General features: G+C 36.9%; 1 protein-coding gene across 2 annotated transcripts in view; it reads right to left on the bottom strand.

The window, feature by feature from the left end:
* cdon (cell adhesion associated, oncogene regulated) overlaps nucleotides 1-1254 on the bottom strand; it is a 43134-nt gene extending 41880 nt beyond the window's left edge. For both annotated transcript variants that reach the window (XM_065282773.2, XM_065282774.2), the window contains exon 1: nucleotides 942-1254. The gene's annotated coding sequence lies outside the window, so the exon portion shown is untranslated. The remainder of the gene's footprint in view (nucleotides 1-941) is intronic.
* Between the last annotated feature and the right edge of the window lie 14942 nt (nucleotides 1255-16196).

Raw genomic sequence — 16196 nt, 5'->3', positions numbered from 1 at the left:
TGATATTATTGTGTGATGTTTACAAGTTCAGTGGTGTATTTACATACAGAACGTGATCCTCACCATGAACAGGCAACCTTTCCTATTAAGTCCCCCACATGATCCTTTTACCACACTATCAACAAACAAAACACTTGTCACATAGGCACTTTTTCTTTATATTTTGTTGCTCGATAATTTTACAAGCGGCCCCCTTTCTGGAATGTGAAAAAGCAACATGAAACCATGTTTTGTTCATACAGCTACAGTTATTATAGTCAGTTTGAGAAAACAACCCTAATGAGATGCACAAAGTTTCTATGCTTAACACTTAAACTTTATATAGGCTAAATAAAAAGAGTTTGTTCACTGAAACACACATAAACAAATGTGGTGTTCATGCACCCAAAAATATATAAGACTTTATATTTGGTACATTTAACACAGTTTTGCATTTACAGCGAGCTTCATCTTGTAACTTTGTTTCCATATCCTAAAGCATTTGTATTTGATCTTTTACACTTAAAAAAGTTTGTTTCGATGTTAAAAGCAGGATTGTTTGAATGGTTGTCATACTCGTTGCATTTAATAAAAAAATGTGTTCCCGAGGTTATTACTTGACACTTTACAAAACTTCGCAGTGTTTACTGTAAATGTAAAGTTTGTTGCAAACTTTTTTCTAACCCATGAAAGTAACACAATGTTTACTCTCAGGGAGACGAGATCCTCCTGCATTCCTAAACAACGAAAAAAGCAAACACGTTACAAAGTAAAGGTTTTCCCTAAACTTTACCGTATGCGGTTTACAGTTAAGGTTAAGGTTAACGGGACAGTTCGGGTTTTCTTGCGTCGCGTGCAATATAAACGGTACAATACACATCAACTTTAACGCTGGTTTTCGAAAGGGGGTCTTAGTGCGTGGCGGTGACTGAAGAAAACCTTTCATCGGAGTCTGTTCTTACCTCTTACGGGAGGGCAAAAGCTGCGACCAGCCGTACGTGCTAGAAGTAAAACACATTTTCCTGATGGCAAATCCGCACGGGGCCCTCCATTAGACACGGGCGCAAAGTGCACGAGAACCAGGAATAAGTAACGACACACCGCGTCTCTCTCGCGCTCTCTCTCTCTCTCTCTCTGTCTGTCTTGCGCGCGGGCGCCGTCTCGAGCTGAAGATCGCGGTCACTTCGTGGCGCTGAAGGTATGAACGCGTGAACGCCGCGGAGTCAAGACTTCAGATCCTGTTTGTAGGTTTGTAGTAAATGAACCCTACCCGTCTAACTGTTTCTCTCTCTCTCTTTCCCTCTCCCTCTCTCTCTCTCACCCTCTCTCTCTCTCTCTCTCACACACACACACACTCGTGCGCGCACACACACACATAGAGAACGAGGAGGGGGGATCAGATTGCTCAGCAGATCGTCAGAAGAGGAATGTTCCAGCCCCACAGCCCTGTACTGGAGGAGAGAGAGAGAGAGAGAGAGAGAGAGAGAGAGAGAGAGAGAGAGAGAGAGAGAGAGAGAGAGAGAGAGATCATTATAAAGCCCTGAAATACCAATAGTTGAGTAAAGAAACAAGTCCCCTCTCAGCTGATTGAGAACTTGAGTCCTGATGTTTCATTAACTTTACTAATGCTCATCATCACACTGATGCTCTGAACAGTCTACTAAATTTTAGATGTTTTCAGCAGTAACAAAACAATCGGCTTTCATGGAACAAACGTTACTTCTGAGGACTAACAACAGAGTCCTTTTAGAGTAGTTTGATTCTGATAACAAGATAAATAAATAACAGGTAGATTATCTTAGTTAACGCGTAACGAAAACTACACTGAGCTAACGTTACTGTGTAAAATGTGTACTATATAATGTATACAATATTAGCTACAGATCGGCTGCCAAACCTCCCTTCACATAGCGGTGATTTATGATCACAGTCTCCGCTCGTCTTTAGGAAACCAAAACATTTGTTATTTTTAAGGTATTTGTTCCAGAGTTCAGTTTAGCCACTAGTCAGACCATTAAACAAACAGAGACTGGAAGTTAAGTTCAGTCCAGACGTGTAACCTACTCGTCTTGCCGAAGTTAACTTCCGGTCTGTGCTTGTGTATCGGTCTGGCTAGTGACTAAACTGAACTCTGGCACAAATACCTTGTGGAAAATAAAAATGTTTTGGTTTCCAAAAGACGAGGGGAGACAGGGAGCATAGATCAATGCTGTGTGCATTTGGCAGCCAGGCAAGATTTTAAGGATCTATTGCTAACAAATTCTATACATTTATTGTATACAGTACAGCAGTGTTATGGTTGATATGCTTTAGCTATGATTTGAACTAAAGTAATATGGTTATGTGAAGCTCTTCAGACCACTGGCCTCCCATCATCGTGAAAGGGACCGCTTCCCTTTATTTCTAAATCTTTACATTTTTTAAATTCTTAATAAATCTTATAGTATAGTATATTTATAATGGATTGCCTAACTCTTCCCAGCGACAACCAAATGCTTCCTTTTTATCTTTCATATATTAAAGAGCACCTATTGTCTGATTCATGCTTTGATTTTTCCTTTGGTGTGTAAGTGTGTATTAGTACATGTTAACAATATATGCAAAAGGGACAAACCCCAAAGTAAACAATGACGCAAGTTATCATTTCCAACGTAAATCTCTTTTCTTGGACTACAACAAACACACGGATTTTAGGCAACAGTTTACTTCCTGGGATTGGTGATGTAGACAAGACCCAAATTATCATAATTCGTCCCGCTTTGACTCACAGCCTCTGTAAATTAACAATTAGCATTGCATTGTGAGGGAATCTTTCAAACATGGTAAGCAGCGTCACATTTCCGGCTGACGTCAGAGGTATTCAGACCAATCACAACGTACAGATAAGCTGACCAATCAGGTACACAGAGCTTTTCAGATCGATGAGTTTTGTACAAAATCAATGGTTTTGAAGAAGGCAGGATATCTGGGTCTACAAAAATGTACGGTATGTGGAAAATAATGTGTGTTTTAACCATAAACCACGAGAACACATTGTATTATACCAAATAAATAAAGTAATATTGTTTTAGCAATGAAATAGGTGCACTTTAAAACTTTTAATTCCATAAACTCTTATAATAAAGTATTCAATATCCTCATACGCAGTGTTGGGGAAAGTTACTTTTAAAAGTAATGCATTACAATATTAAGTTACTCCCCAAAAAAAGTAACTAATTGCGTTACTTAGTTACTTTCATAGAAAGTAATGCTTACGTTACTTTTTAGTTACTTTTGCGTTACTTTTTCTTGGCTGAGGCTTGATCTCTTTCAGGCCTTGCAGGTGTTTTTATGACTGAAAAGTTCTGCATACAGAAATTACATATTTCATTACAAAATGTTGAGCTCTGGCCTGCCATCTCAGTTTCTGACTCAAACTGTTCCCACACAGGCGTGTATGCATAAAAATGCATAATGTGACTACGTTTAGTTTAATTCAGTACATATTTTTTTAATCAAATGAATTAAATTAAAAAAATAAATTGCATTACTTTTTTGAAAAAGTAACTCAAATATTAATGTGTACATTTAAAAAGTAATGCGTTTTTTTTACTTGTTACTTCAGAAAAGTATTATTACGTAATGCTGGTTACTTGTAATGCGTTACCCCCAACACTGCTCATAGGGTATGCAATGATGTCACTTTTCCACATGACCACACCGGAGCTCGCCCTGTAGAGTGGCAAAATGTTCAACAAAATGGCTGGTTTTCATGGCTATTATCAGCTTAAATTAAATTTAGTTGGCCTAACAACTTGCCAGACAACCAGTAATCTGTGGACATTGGCATATGGACATTCCTTTTCTGACATATATGTTTGTCTTCTCTAACACTATTAAACCATCCCACCTTTGTAGAACACAAGGTTCATCGTAATGGATGTTTTTTTTTATTTAATGAAGGCTCACTGACAAAACTTTGCAATTACAAAGAATAAGAGTATTCATTGGTGTATTGTATAGGATTTTTTATCCTTAATTTGTACTCACCTGACAAATGGCTACTGCTGCTGATTTACTTCTCCTTTGAGTGTTTTTTGCAATCTGGAAAAGATCGTTCCAAATTTTTGTTGAATCTGTAAGCACAGTCGATCACACAACTACTTTTCCCATTTTAGACACGTTTTTCATGTTATGCTAATGCTGTTGCTCAGTCTTTTTGCCACTCAGTGGGCGTAACCACAGTCACTTTCACCAAAGGTGGCGTCACGTGCATACCCTTTATAGGATCAACTAAGTCTGGCTCTCTCTCAAGGGTTTTTTTTCTCCCAAGGACTTTTTTCCCTATAAGGGTTTTTCTCCTAGGAGTTTTTTTAGGAGTCAGCTGACATTAGCTTAATTTAGAACTACGTTATTTTATGTTACATTACGTTACATTATTACTCCGCTCACTAGTACTGGCTGTACTTTGCTTTGCTTTGTTTTCTCTTGTTTTTATTAATGTAAAGCTGCGTTGGAACAATTAAACACTTGTGAAAAGCGCTATATAAATGCAATTCAATTAAATTATTAATTTTGCTTATCAGAAATAATCTACACTATAGAGGGACTCTGTGACTGATTCTATGGAGAAGTCTGCCAGAAGTTGAGTTTTGTCCACAAAAGCCATTATTATGTTGTTGCCGCTGAATCTGTTTATAGTACTAATCAAACATAACGACATATCTATTACTAAACTAAAACAATAAAATGAAATATAAAAAATAAAATCACAGACAACCATAAGTTTGGCAAGCAACTTCATTTATCACACTGCCACTGTATCAATATTCTTATATGATATCTGATAGTGTTACTATTCAAATGTTTCAAATTCTTCTGAACCTGTCAACCCTTGGTGTGATTGGCAGGTGGCGTCCTTGTTTGCACACCTCCATAATCCCCAGCAATGCAAGAGTTTTCAGGAAGTATGCGGTATATTTGCACAAAGCACATTCCACAGTCATTCATTGACAAGGCCAGATTAAAAAAAGATCATGAACGGATTAAAAATGACACTGTAAGGCACACAGAACGACCACACTGTTGCATGCAGTTTGCTCTTGTAGCACTGGTTCAAATGAGTGTTTGTGTCCTTGTTTGTGTAGCTAGGTTCAGTGGGTCGATTTTGGCCTCAGGATTGTTGGTTGGACGTGGCTTGTTTGGCTGGGAAAATTTCCTCAGCACTCTGTGAGATGATGGTATGTGTGCAGAGGGAAGTTCAGGTGTGGGGAAAATTGCTGGCAGGTTAACTTGTGCGTGAGAGCGAACGTGTGTGTTCGAATGGCCCGTACTGGGCGTCCCGATTTTGTGTGTGAAGCGGTCATCTGTTCCACGTTCTAGCATGTGTAAATAGTATAATCAACTTTTCGGCTGTAGTCATTGCACTGGGCTGTGATGAGGCGGGCCACCCGGGCCGAAGTACAGCAGGTGCTGCTGCCGTCTGACTGTCCATTGCAGTGGAAGGTGTGATCCCGTTCCTCTCAGGTCTGTGGAGAGAGAGTCAGTGCAGTGGAATTGGGGCTTATCTGACAACTGTTGGCTGAGAGGATCTGGATGTGCCAACATGCCCCGCACTCATAAACATTTTCTGTTTGCCTTTGTTTTTTATTAAACCCCTTATCTGGTGCAGCCCTTTTTAAGGTGGTTGGTGAAAATGACATGTACACCTTTAACTCATTCCCCGCAAGCATTTTTTGGGATTTTTACAAAAATTTCACAAAAGGAAAATGTTCTTCTAAAATATATATAAACATACAAATATATCAAATAAAAATAACAGACCCTCTGCTTTCAAACAAACAATAAACAAACAAACAAAATGGGGATAAAAAGTTTCATCTTATCTTTATTTTTTCTCTGCTTATTAACATTTAAATATGGGTATTTTTCATAAAAAATATTTTTTTAAGCAAAAAGCTGAAATAATTGCATTTTTGAGAAGGAATTTTGTTAGATATCAGATTCAGATTGATTATCAAAACATACACAGAGTTTAAAATTAGTAAATAACTTTTTAGCTTCAGATTTTTTTATAAAGTGGGTAATTGGATAATCTAGTGTATAATCGCGGTATTACAGATTAACATTAAAATTCTTTGGAAACACGTTTTTTATGCAAATATTTTTTCCTAATTGACGAGATAACTCGTCAATGGCAAGGAATGAGTTAAATTAATAAAACTTTGCCATTTTTATTTATTTTTGTCTAGAAGCCTAATCTTTAAAGAAGACACTTTAACGTTTTGTGTCTGGAAGTGAAAATATTACATACATTTTTTTTTATAGCAGTTTACATTTATTGTAGTAAAAATAATGCAATAAAGTATATATTTTATACATAAAATGATCACAAAAAATAAGGTTTGTGTTCCACTTTTAGTGGTTTACCAACAACGGCCACTAGGTGTCAATGGTTTGCTGCATACTCTTGTTACAAATGAATAAATTACTGTCACTGAATTATTATTACTGCTAAAACGGTTAAATATGACAACTACCTTTTTAGACCTTTCCAACGAAAAACCGTTTGTTGTGATAGATTAAAATTTACATGCAAAATATTGAAGTAAACTCAGGTATCCCGCTCACAGGACAGCGCCAGTTAAACAGATTTACAGTTGTTATCAAAGCTGAAATTGTAAAATAATCAAAATATTTAGTACATTCATCACTCATTTACAGAATTTTAAAACCGGAGAAAAATACAGTACAGTGTAAAATAAATTTGGTAGAAATTACAGTATTACTGGCAGCTGGTTGCCAGTAACTTACTGTATATTTACATTTATGTTATTTACTGACAACAGTTTGTTCAAAGTTAAATGAACATGATACATTTTCAGTCTCTATTTTCTACAGTAAGTTACTGGCAACCAGCTGTATTATTACAGCAATTTTTTTTACAGTGTAAGCTAATACTGAACGTCATATCTAAAAACAAGAATAGCATTGATGCTTGGCTGTTTTTGACAATTTCTTCTGGAATTATAACAAATGTACTTTATTGTGTCTGTTTATTCTCTGGACTCTCCTCTGTGGTTTTCTTTTGAAAAATTTTCCATAGTGGCCTCTGCCCCTACAGTTCCCCTTCCTCTCACCTCGCTGTACCTCAGCACACTGAGCTTTTTGTCTTATTGAATGGGATTTTGTCAGGAGAAAAAAGCTCAGTCCAAGCCAAGAGCAGCAGGCTGTCTGTGAGCCCTGCGCTGGCTCTAAAGGCTCTGTATGGGGCTGCGTGGATTCAACAGGTCCTGGGTTAAAATCAAAGCTTTCAACATGACCCACACTCAAGGAGAGCAGGTGCAGACCTCGCCACTCTCCAATCATGTATGTTACAGATCTATCAAACTCTGCCTACATCACCTCCACATGTTTGTTACCTCTCTTGTTGTGAATTTGGGAGGATTGGAGGGAGTGTGTGCACGTGAGAGGACAAAATCTACTATGTATGAGCTCGGAGGGATGAGACGGGAGGAGGGTTAGAGGGGCTGGGGTTTGATTTGACACAGTCGCATGTGAAAGGCCAGAAAGCAGGCAGTCCATGGGGAGCAGGGGTCTTCATACAAAAGAGCTTGAGGGGGTCAGGCCCAGCGGTGTGCGAGTTAGAGAGGCCCGAGACGTGCTGGGAACTGAAGCTGGTCACATCTCTCTGGCCCTGCTGCAGTCTCTTTTTCTCCGTTTGACATAAACTGAAGAAAAATCTGATGGGCATGTGGAGTTCAAAACAACATTGTCACCAGGGATTTTTTCAACCTATGATAACTAGGAATTATGCACTAATTTAATAAATAAATAAATACATAAATATATATATATATATATATATATATATATATATATATATATATATATATGTATATATATATGTATATATATATATAATAAAATATAATAATTTGTCCTTACGATTCACTCATGTTCATTTTTAGTAAAAGAGTTATTCATACTAAAAATAAAATGTTAAAAAAGATTCCCATTCCACCTCCAAATCCACACGCGCCTTAAAATTAGGCACAGCAGAGCTCTCACACCTCTGCCTGTCAGGTGTATACGTCTGTTTATTGTTTGCTGTGTGTGTGTCTGTGATAATCAGGATCAGATCACTGTCGGCAGAGTGTTTACGAGCTGCAAAGCAAGACAGGGTAGTATTGACTTTTCCAGCAGGGGCCATGATGCTCGCCCAACCCCGACTTGCTCTCCTCCTCTCACTCGCTATCAAAAGGTCATTAGAGATAGCAAGAGTGCCTTTAGGGGTCAGAGGTTAGAGTACACAGCTAAATCAAACCTGGGAGCATCCTTAACCTCACACAGGAATGTGAGTCCATATGCCAAAACTTAGATTAGTAAACCCTGTCTAACACCTATTGTACTGGTTTGCAATTCTGTGAATTTCTAAGAGACATGAAGACATGTGATTGGAATGTAATTTAAGAGTAAACTATATTTGTCCTCTTAAGGGAAACATTGCAAAAGAAATGGATCAAAGTCAACTTGAAACAGTATTGATTGATTGATTTATCCTCAAGAGATGTACCATAGATGTGTACATACATGATACAAACATACATAACATATTAACAACATAAACATATACACATAGACATATACAGAGAGCATACCTGACGTATATAGAGGAATAAAATTTGTAAAGTGGATGTTGAACAGGGATGACAATAATTTTATGAGTTACCTCATTCACAATTTATTTTACTTATGTAAATAAATAAGTATATTGATGTTATTCCATGTGAAACACTTTGTTCATGAATTTATCCATTGTTTATTCAGCTGTCAAAATGTATAACATGTTAACGTAAAAACATTTTAACAACAGTAATTTTATTACTGATCCTGATTATCACAGACACACACACGCAACGTGCAATTTCTGTTTGACCATAGGCCATTGTTGGATAAATTAAGACGCAACCTTACAGTAAATGGGCGTCAAACGTCTAAAACTATCTTTATTTGTACGTTTTCTGATAGGTGTACCGTCCTAAATGCTTAACTAATACAAATGATGCATGTCCATCCACTTGGGAGATTTTGGTTTAAAAATATCTGTTTTGACAAGAATTCAAGCAGATATAGTCTGTTATGTCTTAAATATCTGATTAACTGTTGGGGAAAATATCTGATGTGTAACATTATATTAGGTCCTTGCATTACAGTATATCATTAAACTGTCTGTGTCTTTATGTCAATAAAACAATAAAAGTAAAGAAAAAAGTGCAACATATATTGATATTGTTTTTGACTTTGTGTGTGCCAAGTCTTTTAGTTTTACCAGTGATTTTAAGGTAGGGTTGCGGTGATTTTGTTTTTGAACCTTAAAAAATCTTTAACTGGATTTTTTTCCAAAAGTATTTTTGCTGATTCTTTCACTAATAATAAACGTACATTTGTATAACGCATCCATATTTGTCCATGCACATGTTGATTAGAGTATTAAAAACGTGCTAAATTAAATTAAGATAAATAGACCAGATAAAAATGTGCAATTAAGTTTCGATTAATCATGACTTAACTCATGACAATCATGCGATTAATCTAGATTAAATATTTTTATCAATTGACAGCCCTAGTTTCTATATGACAGGTAGTTGGAGGGCCGGGATTAAAAAACAATTTCATCAAACATGTCATGATGTGGATATTATTTATCTTTAATACATGAGAAATTTAAAAAAAAATGTGTTTTGATTTTATATTGACTTACGTAATACCATCAATAGTAAAAATTAACATGTATGAAGGACAGAAACTACAGAATGTAGTAGGCCTACCAAAATCTGAACTGTAAAGAAAAACTGATTTATTCAGCCTGATCTCATGAGAAATCTCGCATATTTTACGAGTTGGCTAATCCGTATCAATTCATACAAAGTTAATCATGCAAAATCGTACGCTTCTCATGTTAAAAAGAACAAAACCGAACCCCCAACATCACAGGGGTCAATGCAAATCGTACTTACGAATGAGGTCGTATGAATTAATACGAATAAGCCAAGTTGTAAAATATGTACGAATTCTCGTGAGATAGAGTTGGATTTATTCCTCTTTAATGCTTGAAATATTTTTTTTCAATCTTTTGTTGATTCAAAGCAGCATTACAAGAAAGGCAAAGAAAAATGATTAAATATATAATATATATATGTATATATAAAAGAATATATAATATTATTGCAAATTTTTATAGATTATAATATAATAATTATTAATATGATTATATTATCATGTATTAAACTATTTATAGTTTAATTTATATCATTTATAACTAAAATATAATATATCCCCTCAATAATACAAAAAAATCTAACTTTCATCATAGAAATGTATATCATATTATAACATTATATATTTAATATGTAAGGAATAATTGACGACAGGGCCATTGTAATTATTCGAAAATAAGGTGGTAATGCGACACGAGGGATTTTACACCAGGGGGTGTGCATTATTTTCAAATAATTGACCGGAGTCAATTATTCTGCTTATACCACGGTTACAACAAACATTGCTCTGGCGGGTTTTTTTTCGACATTTGACATGTCAGGTGTGCGTTTATCAAAAAATAATCAACATCCATGGAAGATTTCTTAACCAATCAGAATACAGCATTCAACAGACCCATGGTATAAATTTAAACTTTACTATAAAAGTGAAGTTGAAGTACAAACTATATAAACTCTCTTTACTGTTGTACAACACACGCAACCACATCTCCCCCAGGAAGACCATATGTCTTTTAGCACAGACAGGTGTGTGTGCGAGCGAACGAGAGAGAGAACACTAGTATCCCTCCAACACCCCCCATCCTCCACCCATCTGGTTTGTGCATCACTGTGCCGAGATTGTATTATCCATTCTGGCCTCTCTGGGAATTTCATCAGTATGTTACATCTCACTTATTCACTCATCTCTCTGCAGTCTGTTCTTTCTCTCTCTCCCTTTCTCTCTCTCTCTCTTTCACGCACACAACCTCGCATTCTTTCAGTCTCCAACATAAGTCATTGACACACACACAGGACCTTACGTTTCCCTGGAGAACCCTCAGTGTTCTCCATCTCTATTTACTCCCTCATCCTGTTTTTTATCTTCAGAGACAGTCCACTCGGTAAAAAATGCATGCTAGTCCATCTGAACTTTAACCACAGGAGTATTTCTGTCTTATCAGGAAGTTTCCCAGAATGCAACTGTGTAACGTCTACACTCTGCCATACGGCAGGTTTAAATTTCCTCTGTCTTCTCTTCTCTCGAGGACAGTGCACGGATATTGCAGACAGGGAATCATTAAAGATAAGCTGGAAAATGATGACACACGGCTCATCTGTGATAGAGCGAGTCAAGGGAATAGACGGGAAGGAAGCTGGTAAAGAAAGTGATCGGTCACAGGGTTCAGTTATGTCTCCTTAAGTCCTATTGCAGTTTCACCCTCATTTATAGATGAAGGCGGTTGAGAACAGAAATCCTGTTTGTGGTAGTGCACTTACAATGGAACAGTATACATTCTGTCTTACTAGCCAGAAAATATCAGCGTACATAAAACCCTTTCAACTCAACACCATGTATGTCGTCCTTCCCTGGTCCACTAATATGCAATGATACCAGGGAAGCACTGCATACATGGTGACAACTCCACCCACAGAGATAACATTATCTGAATATCCATCGAAATGAGAAGCAAATCTTTTCAAAATTCAGAAAAACAAAAATGCTAATTAGGGGCGTTTCCATCAACTTGTTCGAGCGAATGACGGTGGTATTTGTAACCTAGTAATCAACAGTAAATGAAACAAGGCACGCTTAGAAAATGGAGACAACATTTAATTGCCAAACTTGCTGTGTACAGAAAAAAATGCAGAATTTTTGATGAAGGCACTAGCAGCAATGGCATTGTGGCGACGTTAAGCCCCATATATGATGATACAGTTAGATGATCAGTCACGTGGGTTTAACGTTCACTACGGCAGAATTTATTCTGCAAATGCATTTCTATCAACCATTTTTCGCATTTACTGTTTTTCTAACACAGTCTCACCCCATGTCGTCAATATTTGACGACACTTGACCATTCGTCATATGTTGACGCGAAGGGTATACCTTTCGCGTCATTTTTTGACGAACTGGGGACTTCAATACTATTACGTCCGTTGCATTCTCTTTCCTATTTTCTTACCATTTTCGCGTCGGTTTAGGGTTAGATTACGCAAAATTAAACAGTGTACGCAAAATTAAACAGTTGTCACCTGGCGTTGGGGTTAGAGTTAGGTACGCGAAATGAAACAGTTGTCACCTGGCGTTGGGGTTAGAGTTAGGTTTGGGTAGGGATGTCATTATGTAAATCTAACCCTAAACCGACGCGAAAATGGTAAGAAAATAGGAAAGAGAATGCAACGGATGTAATAGTATTGAAGTCCCCAGTTCGTCAAAAAATGACGCGAAAGGTATACCCTTCGCGTCAACATATGACGAATGGTCAAGTGTCGTCAAATATTGACGACATCCCATAAATCAAAAACCTCAAGTGAGCATTAAAATGTTTTTGCGAATTAAGGGATTTTTATTCGTTATTCGGCGTTTCCATCACTTGTTTCTTATGCATTATATGTGGTGATGGAAACCCAACTAGAGTTAACTCATAACCAATCTAACAAATTGAGGAGATAAGTAATGATTTAAAGGGACATTCCACTTATTTTTTTTTATATGCTAAATTTCCAAATTACTGGCGTAAAAATCAAGGACTTTGCTGATGTAACATGGCCGCAGCAGGTGTAGTGATATTACGCACTGCCCGGGGATATAGCAGGGGATTATTTTCAGGGAAGTGCGTAATATCGCTACGCCTGCTGCAGCCATGTTACATTAGCAAAGTCCTTGATTATTACGCCAGAATGAGAGTATAGTTCCTAGCCATATCTGCCTAGAGAATCACAACTTTTAATTTTCAGTCGGTCTTAGTACATGATGTAACTACAGAAGAGTCAAGTTTTAAAGAGTAAAAATATTACAACTCTTTTGGTATTTTTAGCGTGATGCTAATTGTCTAATAAGATTCAGTGGATTGTGCTAAGCTATGCTAAAAGTGCTAGCGCCAGACCTGGAGATCAGCTGAATGGATTCCAAAACGGTAAGGATCAAATGTTTAACTCTAGGGGAGCTGGAAAATGAGCATAGTTTTAAAAAAAGCGGAATGTCCCTTTAATTTTTTTAGTTGAACTTGGAACCCTTAATCAAGTGATAATGATTCATGAAGACATTTGTCTTTCTGAATGCCTCCAAAAGTAGGTTTATAGGTCAGATTTTGCTGACTTCTCTGGACATTTTTATCAATCCTGTCCCCAAATCTATTGGTAGCTCACACACAAAAACATTGGAATCTTATTCAGACTTTAATTTACACTAGTACTAATGCTAATAACCTCATTATACAAAACTCTGAAACTCTTCATTCAGTAATTGAATAGTTAGGACACTCATCCCATAGACAAACACACATGCAGTCATATGCTAATACCCTTGGTTTCAGACAGCACTATACTGCTGCATCTAATTGAACTACTAATCTCCCGTAACTGAGGTATTGCCTTCTGCTCAGCAGGCCGATCTGTTGATGATACTTGTGAACTCTGTAATGCCCCCTAAACATAAATTCCCTTGATGCTACATGCTACCTGCTCATTATCTCTGTACGAACCCGACCTGAGGGGAAATGTAGCAATCAAAGAGCACTAAAGAAAGAGAAGTAATTACGTGACATCGGTTCTTGCTGTCAGGCAGCCAGCGATCAGCAAACTAATAAAAGCAATAAAGGCGGCAGACTGGGCTAAATGTCATTGTGGTTGTGACTCTGAAAGGCCTAAACAGATTTAGAAAATTAGCTGCATGAGAGGGATTATTGCTCACACGCTCGGAGAGAGCGCTTATCAGCTCTCATTCACGCCTCGTCTGAGATGGGAGGGTGTTGTCATGGTAACAGGAAGTGAGAGGCAAGCATTCAAGATGGCCGCCGGATTGTGAATGGGTGCATTCCTCAGTGCCGGAGTGTCCCGTGGGGTCTGTGTGCGGGTTTGAGGAGGAGGCGGCGGCGATCTGAACGAGTATTTACTCCGAAAGAGACACTATATAAATAGTAACTGCTGCTGTTTTAAGAACTTCCTGTTACTAGGTATTCCATAAAACAGTAGTTAAACAAACAATGGCTTTCCCATTGGGCCTCAGCCATGCCGTTGAAAGGGGGTCGAGGATGAGTTCAGCCCAAACACTCTCCCATGGACTACACAGAGCTGTGGATGTGTTTTGATTATACTGCGTTATAAAAATGCTTGGTTGTGTCAACCTTTGGTGGGGGTTAAATATGGACAAACACAACTGCTAGTTTAAATTAACCTAGGAAATGTATAATTTGACCTAACCAAGGGATGCTAACCAATTTTAGAGTGGGATCTTTTATAATCATGTCTTACAATCAGATACATTCTTACAATCAGTCTGTCCATAAAACAATCAGTGTTTATAAAAAAGCGTTTTGCAAAATTCAAAATAAGTAAGTTTAAGGCCCAAGTATGGTCCATTTTTTATGTGAGCGGCGGCAATTTTTGGCATCAGAAGAGTGGATTTTTAAAACCCTGTGTACATTGTACGAGTAGGTCAATGATGCACGCCGCCTACAGGAGAATGTGTAGCCCAGGAGATGCACTGCATTTCGTTGCAAAGCAAATGCGTCGAACGTCTGTGTGCACGTAACAATCAAATAAACTATACTTTGCAAAGCTGTGTGTTGGACCATACGTCTCTTTTATCAGGAAAAGTTTGACGAGTATGACATCAAACAAGGTTAAACCTGAGGCTTTGACTCATGTGTTTTGTATTAGAAAAATTTTATTTACTGAACAGCTTTCAGAAAAGTCAGTGAGCCAAAGGTGTGAATGACAGGACTTTTATGGATTCTCTGTTTTGAAAACCTTGTCCAAACAAAAGGAAACAAATGAAATGTACTCACAAAATGTTTCTCTCAAAAAAAAAATCTTTAATAAGATTTATAAAATCTTATTAACACAAAATGGAATATAGGACCTTTTTAAAAGGTACTGTTCCAGTGACAACTTTTTTTCTGAGAGCATAAAAGTACTAGAAGTATATCATAGTATATTTTTGTTGGTGCAGGTTTCTAAAAACATTTTAATAAAGTCCATGTTTTCTTATGCATCAAAATATATTTATAAAGAACAGATATATTCTCATGTATTGCACACACCCAGTTAGGCAGGGAATGAGACCAAATGTTTTCTTAGCTCATTAAATATGGTTCTTGCTCTGGTCTGCACCATTGGTAGCAGTATTCCCAGCTGCTGAATGAATGTCATGCGTGTTTACTCAATGTTATGCTGCAGGGCTGTTGCTCAGCATTTAGGTTGGACCGGGATGTGGCATGTTGGACAGAGCTAGAGAAGCAATAACATATGCAAACATGAAAGCTTTGCAGTAAGAAAACAGACACAAATGCATGGGTACACCAGCACGTATAGAGCATTTGAGTTATAAATGGGACATGAAAATAGTTGTATTTGGCCAAGTATTTAACAAAAAAAACGACAGAAAAGTATTTAACTAATCAGTTTTTCCATCTTGTTTTCCAGTAAAAAAAAATTGTTAACAATATTTAACAAGAAATGTCATTGTTAAGGGGTTAAGAAAGTTTCAACAAAGAAGATGTACAGTCTGCAAGACCCTACAACATACAAAAAATCTACTTTATTTAATTATGTAACATGTCTTTGATGTATCAGATGCTAATAGCATGTCATTTTTTTTACTTTAATCAAATTGGCTTCGCAAGACTTACCGTTTTAAATTTTGTGTAAACTAAGTTAAAAATTTTAATTTGTAAAGTTTGAAGTGTAAACAAAATGTAAAATACTAAGTTGAAATAACTTGTAATTGCCAATTTGACTCAACCTAAAATTAAAATTTTAACTGCAAAATTTCCAGTAAGCATCCTTAACCTCCTAAGACCTAGATCAATTTTTTTTTTTTTTGCACCATAATACTTAATTATGTGTAACTGGAACCTGTTGTCCACAAACATGGACAAATACACTGCTTCATGTTCTAAGAAAAATATTTGGTTTTTATATTTATTGGTTCCTCCTAACCCCAAAATAGATGGTAAAAATGTGAAAAAAAAGACA

The sequence above is a fragment of the Paramisgurnus dabryanus genome, chromosome 9 (assembly GCF_030506205.2).
Source record: "Paramisgurnus dabryanus chromosome 9, PD_genome_1.1, whole genome shotgun sequence".
NCBI lineage: Eukaryota > Metazoa > Chordata > Actinopteri > Cypriniformes > Cobitidae > Paramisgurnus > Paramisgurnus dabryanus.
Note: the sequence above shows the minus strand (reverse complement) of the source record. Positions and strands in the feature narration are given on the sequence as shown.